The sequence below is a fragment of the Tachyglossus aculeatus genome, chromosome 5 (assembly GCF_015852505.1).
Source record: "Tachyglossus aculeatus isolate mTacAcu1 chromosome 5, mTacAcu1.pri, whole genome shotgun sequence".
Taxonomy (NCBI): Eukaryota; Metazoa; Chordata; class Mammalia; order Monotremata; family Tachyglossidae; genus Tachyglossus; species Tachyglossus aculeatus.
The window spans coordinates 25,451,834-25,465,093 of record NC_052070.1 but is presented as its reverse complement, the minus strand read 5'-3'; positions in this window follow the sequence as shown (position 1 = coordinate 25,465,093).

Below are 13,260 nucleotides of genomic sequence, written 5' to 3'. Positions count from 1 at the left end.
CAGAAGGGATTGTCAGTCACTCATCGATAGAACACACATGCACACACATACACACACATAGATAAAATCACACCATCATTAGTGCCATCTCTGAACTTTACTGTTAGCTACATGTTCTTTTTCCTAAAGCTGAAAGGAGGACCCCAGATGAGCAGCTTGCCACATAGCAAGCCCCATCCCTTAGGATTTAAATTTATCTATATTCCTCAGTAGTGTTTCTGTTACTTGCACTCCTGTTGATGCAAGGAGTCCTGCAAAAATCATGTCATGACATCTTAATTGGTTATTCCGTGATTTTTCTTCAATAAAAAAGGTACTTAGGGGTTTCTTGCCAAAATATCTTCCAAAAGTCACACAAAAAGTAGAAATCATGCCATTTTTCATAGTAAAGAAAATATTTTGACAGGGAAATGTCGGCTTTTTAGAGAGTTTTCTCAGAGGAAATGAATGGGTTTGGTATTAGCTATTGGAGCTGTAAAAATAAGTTCTGTGTTTTTGATTAAGGAGTTCTAGATTTAAACATTTAAAAATTACTCTCATTCCTTATAGATGGTTTTATTGCTATGGGATACACCAAGTCTATAGGGTAGGATGACTTAACCAAGAGGGTACACACACACAAAATCCAATTAATGATCAATACCAATCAATAGATAAAAGTGCAATAATAGCTTTTCTCTCCTTTCTTTGGTGAACCTCTACCCAGCTTCCATTATCTCTTGCTCAGCTAATGTCTCATTCTATCATACCACTAGAAACACTAACCTTTCCGATGAGTTTGCTATCTAATCTGTGCTCCATCACCTTACTGTTGTGTGACCTTAGGCAAATCATTTCTGTGGGCTTCAGTTTCCTCATCTGTAAAATGGGGATCAAATGCCTGTTCTTCTTGTGCCCTAGACTGGGTCCTCCATGTTGGGACAGGGACAATCTGACCTGATTACCTTGTATCTACCTTAGCTTTCAGTACAATGCTTGGCATAAATTAAGCATGACAAAAACAAAACATAAGAAATCACAATTATTATTATAGTGAAAGACACTGTTTACCAAACATAAGAGAACATTTTTATTTTGAGACATCAAGAGCATTCAACTGAGGCACACTATTCTTGTCTGATATAAATGCTTTTATGTGGCTTAAATGACCCATTTAATATTAAACATGCCCCTTTCTGGCAAGTCATTTCATCTTATAAAGACATAAATAAGTATCTGCGTTTGGATATATTGTAGAAACTCAGCCACTACAGAGTCACAGTGGATGCTAAGAGTCTTGGACTCAGAATCTTGTCTTAAATTGCTCTGTGAGACCCTCATTTCAAAACAAAATCCAGGATCTCCAGACAAGGGTAGAGTTGAACAATTACTCTGGGTTTTCTGATCTTTGGTGAAGCTGGAGTGTTCTTCACAAAAGCCCTTTATTACTTCTCTTTCTCAGTAGTGATTAAACTATCTTATGAGATCAGCTCCCCTGAAATTGAATTATGAGCAACCTAAAATTCATCACTTTAGCCTAATTGCAAATTGAACAGAATTGCGAGGGCCGTGTGCCCTTTGATTTTCTTACCCACTGCCCCAACTAGAAGTCAGACTCCACAGACTCATTTATAAGAAACGAGGTTTCCCAGAAAAAAGCAATGCACATATTTATTCTGGACCTGCTTGGGACAGTGTAACCTCATAAACCAACTTCCAGAAATATAGAAATCTCTATTAGGCAGCAGATGCCAAGAAGCCACCAAAGAAGCCCAAAGAAGCCACCTGGTCAGACAAACAATCCACTTACTAGCCCATTCTTCCTCAGTCTTCCTAAAGAGGAATTGCGTCTTGCAAAACGTTAGAGATTCACTTCTTACCTGGCAGGAGTTTCCTCATGGATGGAAGGATTCTGATTCTGGAGTACTATTGAAGGAAAGAAGGTAGACACCAGAAATAGGGGGCCTAATGGAAAGAATGCTGGTGTGGCAGTCAAGGAACCTGATTTCTACACCTGGATCTACCATTTTTCTGCTTTGTGATCTTCAGCAAGTCATTTAACATCTCTGTGACTTGGTTTCCTCATCTGAAAAATGGGGATGGGCAAATACCAGTTCTTCCTTCTACGTAAACTGTTCCTACTTACATTCCTCCTACTTAAACCTTCTATGTGGGACTGTAGATGACTTGATTATCTTATAGAGATTTTCTTACAGAAAAGCAGTGTTGCTTAGTGGAAAGAGCACAGGCTTGAGAGTCAGAGGTCGTGGGCCCTAATCCCGGCTCTGCCATTTATCAGCTGCGTGACTTTGGGTAAGTCACTTAAATTCTCTGTGCCTCATTTACCTCACCTGTAAAATGGGGATTAAGACTGTGAGCCCCTCGTGGGACAACCTCATTATGTTTTATCTATTCCAGAACTTAGTACAGTGCTTGGCTCATAGTGAGCGCTTAACAAATACCATCGTTATTATTATCTTGTATCTAGTATAGTGTTTAGCTCACAGTAACTGCTTGCCAAATACCTCTATTAATAATATTATTGTCATTATTACTTTGGTGATGATGTTAATTCATCTGTTTCTACAACATTGTATTTTAAGGCCAGGCCCTGGGGGTGGGGCAAAGACCCTGAGATTCTCACCTCCTGAGACCCCTCCCCCTAATGATCTTCAGAGTGTGCAGGAAGTGGTGGGGAAATACTGGGGTTACATCTCTCTCTCTCCCCTCCATTACCTAGGCCTTCTCTCCTGTCGTTTTCTTGTCCCCTCTAAACTGATTTTTCTCCTCTCCTCACACATATACCCAAAGAAACAGCATGGCCCAGTGAATAAAGCACAGGTCTGAGAGTCAGAAGGACCTGGGTTCTAATCTGCGGCTCTACCACTTGTCGGCTGTGTGGCCTTAGGAAAGTCACTTAAGTAATCTGTACATCAGTTGCCTCATCTTTAAAATGGGTATTATACCTTTGAGCGCACTGTTGGACAGTGACTGTGTCCATCCTGATTAAGTAGTTCAATCTCTCATTCTATCCCGACTGGATTACTGCATCAGCCTCATCTCTGATCTCCCAACCCCCTGTCTCTCCCCACTTCAATCTATACTTCACGCTGCTGCCCGGATCGTCTTTGTGCAGAAACGCTCTGGGCATGTTACTCCTCTCCTCAAAAATCTCCAGTGGCTACCAATCAACCTACACATCAGGCAAAAACTCCTCACTCTCAGCTTCAAGACTCTCCATCACCTCGCCCCCTACTACCTCACCTCCCTTCTCTCCTTCTCCAGCCCAACCCGCACCCTCTGCTCCTCTGCTACTAACTTCCTCTCCATGCCTCGTCCTTGCCTGTCCTGCTGTCGACCCCCAACCCACGTCCTCCCCCTGGCCTGGAATGCCCTCCCTCCACACATTCGCCAAGCTAGCTCTCTTCCTCCCTTCAAAGCCCTACTGAGAGCTCCAGTTCTCCAGGAGGCTTTCCCACACTGAGCCCCCCCCATTCCTCTCCCCCTCCCCATCCCCCCGCCCTACCTCCTTCCCCTCCCCACAGCACCTGCATATATGTTTGTACAGATTTATTTTACTTTGACATATTTACTATTCTATTTATTTTAATTTGTTAATACGTTTTGTTTTGTTGTCTGTCTCCCCCTTCTAGACTGTAAGCCTGCTGTTGGGTAGGGACTGTCTCTATATGTTGCCAACTTGTACTTCCCAAGCACTTAGTACAGAGCTCTGCACACAGTAAGCACTCAATAAATGCGATTGAATGAATGAATGAATGAATGAATAATTACTACAGTGCCTGGCACATAGTAAGTGCTTAACAAATGCCAGGAGAAAAAAAAAAGATAAAGATCCAAAAAAATGGATAAAGCATGAAATGATTTCTAAATATTTGGTTATCATCATCATCATCAATCGTATTTATTGAGTGCTTACTATGTGCAGAGCACTGTACTAAGCGCTTGGGAAGTACAAATTGGCAACATATAGAGACAGTCCCTACCCAACAGTGGGCTCACAGTCTAAAAGGGGTTATATGTATAACATATACATATGTACATACATATACATATACATATACATATGTATAACATATATAGTTATATGTTCCAGCAGTAGTAATAATGCTCATTGAGTATCCACTGAATACAGTGCAGTATGTTGAGCACTAGTTTCTAGACTGTGAGCCTGTTGTTGGGTAGGAACCATCTCTAAATGTTGCCGACTTGTACTTCCCAAGCACTCTGCACACAGTAAGCGCTCAATAAATACAACTGAATAAATGAATGAACCTAGTTGATCAGTATTAACAAGGAGCTTACACTCTATTGAAATATACATAAAAATATTTCTAAAAAGGATACTCAGGTTAAATATTAGAATGTATAATTGAATATAGGCACACAAACACAAACACACATACCTCGAGGAAGCATGTGAATAATATTTAAAGTGACTGAATGGTGGTTTGAGATAGACTCAGAGAACACTTGTTGTAGGAGACCTTCCCAGTCTGAGCCCCTTCTTTCCTCTCCCCCTCGTCCCCCTCTCCATCCCCCCGTCTTACCTCCTTCCCTTCCCCACAGCACCTGTATATATGTATATATGGTTGTACATATTTATTACTCTATTTATTTATTTATTTATTTATTTTACTTATACATTTCTATCCTACTTATTTTATTTTGTTGGTATGTTTGGTTCAGTTCTCTGTCTCCCCCTTTTAGACTGTGAGCCCACTGTTGGGTAGGGACTGTCTCTATGTGATGCCAATTTGTACTTCCCAAGCGCTTAGTACAGTGCTCTGCACATAGTAAGCGCTCAATAAATACGATTGATTGATTGATTGATTGATAGGAGATGGGATTTTATGAGGGCTTTGACCATAGGAAGAAGTGTAGCGTGTCCAGTCTGGGGATTAGCATCAAGTCACAGCTCTCCATATAACAAACCTTTGCATAATATGGAAGAAGAGAAGTAGTAGTATGGCTTAGTGGAAAGAGCACGGGCTTGGGAGTCAGAGGTCATGGGTTCTGATTCTGGCTCTGCCACTTGTCTGCTGTATGGCCTTGGGCAAGCCACTTTACTTCTCTGGGCCTCAGTTACCTCCTCTGTAAAATGGGGATTTAATGGCCCACGTGGGACAACCTGATTACCTTGTATAATAATAATAATAATAATAATGGTGTATGTTAAGCACTTACTATGTATGAAGCACTGTTCTAAGCGCTGGGGGGGATACAAAGTGATCAGGTTGTCCCACGTGGGGCTCACTGTCTAAATCCCCATTTTACAGATGAGGGAACTGAGGCCCAGAGAAGTGAAGTGACTTGCCCAAAGTCACACAGCTGACAAGTGGCGGAGCCAGAATTAGAGCCCACGACCTCTGACTCCCAAGCCCACGCTCTTTCCACTGAACCACGCTGCTTCTCTGTCTACCCTAGTGCTTGGCACATAGTAAGTACTTCACAAATGCCATTATTATTATTATTGTTATAATATAGCTTCAGAATATGTAAATTACTTAATTTGCCACACACACACACACATATACATACACACACATATATATCCCATCCTTGAGAAAACACAATAGCTGTAGACAGCTCATATGTCTACAGACTCTCTTGTGTTGTATTCTCCCAAGCACTTTGAACAGTGCTCTGCACACAGTTTGTGCTCCTACAAATATTATTGATTGATTTTTAAAACAAATTTCTCTTTCCCCCAAATCATGACATTCATGAATCCTGGAACGAGATTAGTATGCTGGGAATGACATTTCCCATCCCCATTGGGTAATCAATCACTCAATAAATACTATTGAAAGAATGAAAAAATGAATACGGGGTGCTCTCTCACTGAACAGTGACACTCTCAACTAGATACTCACGTAAAGTTTAACAAATGTTTTCAATTGTCATATTAAGTTATTAAAAGTTTCTCAATATCAACATTTCCTGTAAGAAAAATCCACCATATGACATATTTTATATATTAACAGCAAAATCCTCACTTATTTTCAGTAATTTAAGCCTAGGTATATACACCGAACTAGGTTCCTAAAAAAAAAAATGGTGGTAATTTACAGCCAGTAAATCACCATAGTAACTCATTCTTAGTCTGAAAGGTGTGCATTGGCATCACTCTGCTCCATTCTTTTGCCCTGATATGTCTAATTATGCATTTTGATTTCTATTCAGTATTCACCAAATACTGCCTCAATTTGAAATTCTCCTTCCCTCGGGTATAATAACTACGTCTATTCTGTATTCATGAAATATAAAAAGATTGGATTTGTCTTTGTGATCCGGCTGGTAGCCTTCCAGTTGCCGTGCCCGCCTGATATTTTTAATCGGGAAATCTTGTTGAGTCAACTTACCCAGAAACATGGCCTGCTCGGGAGATGGGATTGGGGGCACAGTTAGAAATTTTGTTTCCAGGGAGGGGACAAGGCCCATCACAGCAGTCTCCCGAGGCAGGTGGATTATCCTCAAGAAGCAGCGTGGCTCAGTGGAAAGAGCCCGGGCTTTGGAGTCAGAGGTCGTGGGTTCTAATTCCGCCTCCGCCACTTAGCTGTGTGACTTTGGGCAAGTCACTTAACTTCTCTGGGCCTCAGTTCTCTCATCTGTAAAATGGGGATGAAGACTGGGAGCCCCACGTGGGACAACCTGATTACCTTGTATCTACCCCGGCGCTTAGAACAGTGCTTTGCACATAGTAAGCACTTAACAAATGCCAACATTATTATAAGAAGCAGCTTGGCCTAGTGGATAGATGAGGAGATGAGAGTCAGAAGGACTTGGTTCTAATCCTGGCTCTGCCACTTGTCTGCTGTGCGACCTTGGGCAAGTCATTCAACTTCTCTGTGCAGAGTGGTTGTGTTTTAGTCGACCGAGGCAACTTTTCATTTTCAAACCAAAAACCATAACAGATAGCTTAGTTTCAGTTATTGTAAAGAATGTAAGGGAGTCATTTGTTGCTCTGAGGTCAGCGTTTCCCCTAAAACCACTCCCATGCCCTTTCTGATCTCCGCCCGTGTCACTCTTCCTGGAACCAGATATTTCTTAAATATTCATTAGCTCTCAGTTGAAATGTTTCCCGTAGCAATAGTAATAGTGCAGAAGCAGCGTGGCTCAGTGGCAAGAGCATGGGCTTGGAAGTCAGAGGTCATGGGTTCAAATCCCAGCTCCTCTGCTTGTCAGCTGTGTGACTCTGGGCAAGTCACTTCACTTCTCTGTGTCTCAGTTACCTCATCTGTAAAAGGGGGATTAAGATTGTGAGCCACACATGGGACAACCTGATCATTTTGTATCCTTCCCAGTGCTTAGAACAGTGCTTTGCACATAGAAGTGCTTAACAGATACCAAAATTATTATATATGATTCCATCAGCATGAGGTAAGCTTGCCCTTTCTTGATTCTGCCATAGCAGAAAGAGAAGCAGCGTGGCGTAGCGGATGGAGCAAGGGGCTGAGAGTCAAAAGGTCATGGGTTCTAATCCCAGCTTGGCCACTTGTTTGCTGTGTGACCTTGGGCAAGTCACTTCGCTTCTCTGGGCCTCAGTTACCCCATCTGTAAAATGGGGATTGAGACTGTGAGCCCTACAGGGGACGGGGACTATGTCTGACCCGATTTGCTTGTGTCAACCCCAGCACTTAGTACGGTGCCTGACACATAGTTAAGCGCTTAACAAATACCATTATTGATGATTAATAATAATAGTTATAACTTGAGCATATTGTGAGCCAAAATCATTCAGAATTAGCACCTAAAACTTTGAAGGTACCCTGAGTGAGTGATACATGCCTTCTGTTGCGAGGGGAGCTTAGAAACATGAAAATGATTCCAAGGGTGGCTTTAGAGAAGTATCGTGACTTAGTGGAAAGAGCACGGGCTTGAATGTCAGAAGTCGTGGGTTCTAATCCCAGCTCTGCCACTTGTCAGCTGTGTGACTTTGGGCAAGTCACATAACTTCTCTGTGCCTCAGTTACCTCATCTTTAAATGGGGATTAAGACTGTAAGCCCTACGTGGGACAACCTGATTACCTTGTATCTACCCCAGTGCTTAGAACAGTGCTTGGCACATAGTAAGCATTTAACAAATACCATTATTATTATTACTGTTATTATTATTTAATGGAAAGAGCAGCAGCCAAATAATAAAGGGCCACGGATTATAATTACAACTCTACCTCTTACCTGCTGTGGGACCTTGGGGAAGTCACCTAACTTTTTTGTTCCTTGGTTTACTCATCTAGTAAATGGTAATGATAAATGGGGATAAAAATATTATGCTCTCCCATATTTTGGACTGTAAGTCCCATGTGGGCGAGGGACTGTGTCTCATCTGATTTTCTTTTATCTACCCCAGCACTTAAACTAGTGCTTGGCACATATTAAGTACTTAACAGATACCACTATTATCATTATTATTAGTATTATGGTTGTCGATGTTATCATCATTATTATCATTATTCATTATCATTATTCAAAAAGGTGGCTTTAATGCACTTAATCACCTTGCCCTCTCCTACCTTACCTCTCAGAATACTATAACCTAGCCTGCATATTCACTCTTCTAATGCCAAACTACTCACTGTACCTCGATCTCTTCTATCTCATTCATTCATTCATTCAATTGTATTTATTGATCACTGACTGTGTGCAGAGCACTGTACTAAGCTCTTGGAAAGTACAAGTTGGCAACATATAGAGTTGGTCCCTACCCAACAACGGGCTCACAGTCTAGAAGTGGGAGACAGACAACAAAAACAGACAACAAGAGAAGGAGGAATCAGTCTCACTGCTGACTCCTCACCAACTTTTTTCCTACGGCCTGAAGCTTCCTCTCTCTTCTATCTTCATTCATTTATTCAATCGTATTTATTGAGCGCTTACCGTGTACAGAGCACTTTACTATGCACTGGGAAGTACAAGTTGGCAACATATAGAGATGGTCCCTACCCAACAGCAGGCTCACAGTTTAGAAAGGGGAGACAGACAACAAAACAAAACATATTAACAAAATAAAATAAATAGGATAAATATATACAAATAAAATAAATAAATAAATAGAGTTGCAAATACGTACAAACATATATACATATATACAGGTGCTGTGGGGAGGGGAAGGAGGTAAGGTGGGGCGGATGGGGTGGGGGAGAAGGGCGAGATCTCTCTTTCCACCCTCAAAGCCTTATCAAAAGAACCTTTCCTTCAAGAGAACTTCACCAACTAAGGCCTCTTCTTCCACTCTCATCTGCTTCACCTTTGCACTTGGACTTGCAGCCTTTATTCACCCCATCTTCATGTACGTATCTGAAATGTATTCATTTATGTAAATGTTTGTCTCCCTCTCTGGACTGTAGGCTCCTTGTGGGTAGGGAAGGTGTCTACCGTCTCATCGTTAAAACAGGGATAAGACTCTGATCCCCATGTGGGACAGGTATGTTGTCCAGCCTGATTAACTTATCATCATCATCATCATCAATCGTATTTATTGAGCACTTACTGTGTGCAGAGCACAGTACTAAGCGCTTGGGAAGTACAAGTTGGCAACATATAGAGACAGTCCCTACCCAACAGTGGGCTCACAGTCTAAAAGGGGGAGACAGAGAACAAAACCAAACATACTAACAAAATAAAATAGAATAGATATGTACAAGTAAAATAAATAAATAAATAAACAGAGTAACAAATATGTACAAACATATATATATATATATATATATATATACATATATACAGGTGATATAGATATATACAGGTGATATACATATATACAGGTGATATACATATATACAGGTGATATACATATATAAACTCGAGGAGGCCGACAGATTGAATAAGCTGGCAAGGAGGATGGATAAGCATTAGCTATGTTTAAAACAAGATCATCACTCTCTCCCTTCTATGTTGTCACAGTCTTTTCCCACTATCCCTCAGTTTACAGTGCTTTGCACATATTAGCCATTCAGTATTACTGAAAGATTGGTTTACTGATTGAGAATAATAATAGCACAATACTATTGAAACATCTACACGTATAATAATGAATAATTTTGGTATTAGCACTTACTATGTGCCTGGCACTCTTTTAAGTGCTGGAGTAATAATAATAATAAAAATAATGGCATTTATTAAGTGCCTACTATGTGCAAAGCACAGATCTAAGTGCAGGGGAGGTTACAAGGTGATCAGGTTGTCCCACTGAAGGCTCACAGTCTTAATCCCCATTTTACAGATGAGGTAACTGAGGCCCAGAGAAGTGAAGTGACTTGCCCAAAGTCACGCAGCTGACAATTGGCAGAGCCGGGACTTGAACCCATGACCTCTAACTCTTAAGCCTGTGCTTTTTCCACTGAGCCACGCTACTTTGGAGTAGATGCAATCCGATCAGAAACAGCCCCTGTCCCATACAAGACTCATAGTCTAAGGCAGAGGAAGAACAGATAATTAATCCCCATTTCACAAATGAAGAAACTGACACCCAGAGAAGTGAAAGTAACTTGCCCAGTGTTGCACACAGCTAGATTGCAGAACTGGAATTAAAACCCAGGTCTCCTCCTGTGCTCTGTCCTTTAGACCACACTGCCTTCTAAAGAGATTAAGTGGTTATTGATGATCAATAACAATAATAATAATTGCAATGGCTTCATTTTTAAAGCATGACCAATGGCTTCTTCCTCATATGACTCTAATATTTACTAGAACGCTTCAAATACGTGTATTCATTTAATTCAGTACCGTTTTCCCAAATAACTCGAATAATTTTACCCATATTAACCCAATAATCCTTTCACTATCTCAATTAAAGAAATTAAAGGCTCAGATTTTATCCTAGTTTTGTAAATTGAGAAACAGAAGTATTGAGAAATTAAAGATTTAAGTAGGTTCTTTACTCCTGTGGTAAGCCTTACTTCAATGATTTTTGAGGCATTGCTGGTTAATTAGTCTGCTTATTACTTTCTCAAACCCTTGTTCTTTTTCTTGGAAGGAAACCACTGGAGCAGGATGCGAACGTGATAATGAAAACCTATTCACTTAGAGTTGATTGCAATTAGCTTTTGATTTAATATGAGTCAAGTAATACTGTCAACACATTTATTAAATACTTCAGACAATGAAAAGTCTATCAGATGCAGGAAAATAGTATTGACTTTTTTCCCCTAGTTCATTTAAACTCAATCCAGATATTTTCAAAAGCAAAGAGTAGTTGTTATTTAAGGAGAAAAATCAGTGCTTGACTGATCTGCTGGCTCAAAAAGGAAAAATTCATAAATAAAAGAGCCAATTTTCATCCTGAGTATGGGGATGAGGAGGAAAACATGAGCAAAGCTAAAAGCATCTGATACAATATGATACAATACAGTATGAGAAGTATGTTTGAAGTCTGAGTATAAGTATGAGAAGTCTCATACTTCTCCTGAGTATGAGAAGCAGCGTGGCTCAGTGGAAAGAGCACTGGCTTTGGAGTCAGAGGCCATGGGTTCAAATCCCGGCTCTGCCAATTGTCAGCTGTGTGACTTTGGGCAAGTCACTTCACTTCTTGGTGCGTCAGTTCCCTCATCTGAAAAATGGGCATTAAGACTGTGAGCCCCCTGTGGGACAACCTGATCACCTTGTAACCTCCCCAGTGCTTAGAACAGTGCCTTGCACATAGTAAGCGCTAAATAAATGCCATCATTGTTGTTGTTGTTGTTATGAGAAGCAGTATGGCTTAATGGAAAGAGCACGGGCTTGGGAGTCAGAGGTTGTGAATGCTAATCCCGCCTCCACCATTTGTCAGCTGTGTGACTCTGGGCAAGTCACTTAACTTCTCTGTGCCTCAGTTACCTCATCTGTAAAATGGGGATTAAGACTGTGAGCCCCACCTGGGACAACTGTATTACCCTTTACCTTCCCCACCTCTTAGAACAGTGTTTTTCACATAGTTAAGCGCTTAACAAATGCCATTATTATTATTATTATTATTATTATTATTATTACAAGAACAGTGTGGCATAATGGACAGAGCATGAATCTGGGAATCAGAGGGTCTGGATTCCAATCTCTGTTCTGCCCCTTGTGTGCTGTTTGACCTTGGGCAAGTTACTTAAATCTTCTGGGACTAAAGTTTTTGATCTGTAAAATGGAGATTAAATCTGTGAGTCCATATGGGTCATGGACTGTGTCCAACCTGGTTAGCTTGTATCTACCCCAGTACTTAGTACAGTGCCTAGATCATAGTAAGTGTTTAACAAATACCACTAAAAAATGTTCTGTTGGAAATAGATGTTTCAGGAAATGGTCAGTCAGTCAATCAGATTTCATTCATTCATTCATTCAATCATATTTATTGAGCGCTAACTGTGTGCAAAGCACTGTACTAAACACTTGGGAAGTACAAGTTGGCAACATATAGAGATGGTCCCTACCCAACAACAGGCTCAGAGTCTAGAGGGGGAAGACAGACAACAAAACAAAACATGTAGACAGGTGTCAAAATCGTCAGAACAAACAGAATGAAAGCTATATGCACATCATTAACAAAATAAATAGAATAGTATGTACAAGTAAAATAAATAGAGTAATAAATCTGTACAAATATATATACAAGTGCTGTGGGGAGGGGAAGGAGGTAGGGAGGAGGGGATGGGGAGGAGGAGAGGAAAAAGGGGGCTCAGTCTGGGAAGGCCTTCTGGAGGAGGTGAGCTCTCAGTAGGGCTTTGAAGGGAGGAAGAGAGCTAGTTTGGCGGATGTGGGGAGGGAGGGCATTCCAGGCCAGGGGGAGGACGTGGGTCGGGGGTCGACTACGGGACAGGCAAGAACGAGGCACGGTGAGGAGGTTAGTGGCAGAGGAGCGGAGGGTGCGAGCTGGGCTGGAGAAGGAGAGAAAGGAGGTGAGGTAGGAGGGGGTGAGGTGATGAAGAACCTTGAAGCTGAGAGTGAGGAGTTTTTGCTTGATTCGTAGGTTGACAGGCAGCCACTGGAGATTTTTGAGGAGGGGAGTAACATGCCCAGAGCGTTTCTCCACAAAGATGATCCGGGCAGCAGAGAGAAGTATAAACTGAAGTGGGGAGAGACAGAAGGATGGGAGATCAGAGAGGAGGCTGATGCAGTAATCCAGTCGGGATAGGATGAGAAATTGAAACAGCAGGGTAGCGGCTTGGATGGAGAGCAAAGGGCGGATCTTGGTGATGTTGTGGAGGTGAGACCGGCAGGTTTGGTGACAGATTGGATGTGTGGGGTGAAGGAGAGAGCAGAGTCACGGATGACACTAAGGTTGCGGGCATGTGA